This window comes from Penaeus monodon, chromosome 34 (assembly GCF_015228065.2).
Source record: "Penaeus monodon isolate SGIC_2016 chromosome 34, NSTDA_Pmon_1, whole genome shotgun sequence".
Classification (NCBI taxonomy): Eukaryota; Metazoa; Arthropoda; class Malacostraca; order Decapoda; family Penaeidae; genus Penaeus; species Penaeus monodon.
In genome coordinates, this window is record NC_051419.1 from 7,760,608 (window position 1) to 7,760,886 (window position 279).

The following is a 279-nucleotide window of genomic DNA, read 5'->3' on the forward strand; positions in this document are numbered from 1 at the left end:
TATCCGTATCCACGCACGTACATAAAACGTGTAGATAAACTCATATCACAATTACCACCGACGATGTTAAGAATGAAATTGATTATCACCAATTTATCCAATTTTCTCTCTCTTTTACTAACATCCATGCCTACCGTTCATTACTATCTGATATTATTTCAGATACAGCAAATTGTTCGAAAGATTTACGGCAAGTAATTTCCTTGAGTTGGTATTAGTTGTGTCAATAAATGATTCGACGAGAGAACTGGCTAAGGCCGTGTCACAGTTCCATTTTGT

At 35.8% G+C, this 279-nt stretch overlaps 1 protein-coding gene across 1 annotated transcript in view; it reads right to left on the bottom strand.

Moving 5' to 3' along the window:
• LOC119594558 overlaps positions 1-279 on the bottom strand; it is a gene marked incomplete in the record, with an annotated part of 9,134 nt that overhangs the window by 536 nt on the left and 8,319 nt on the right.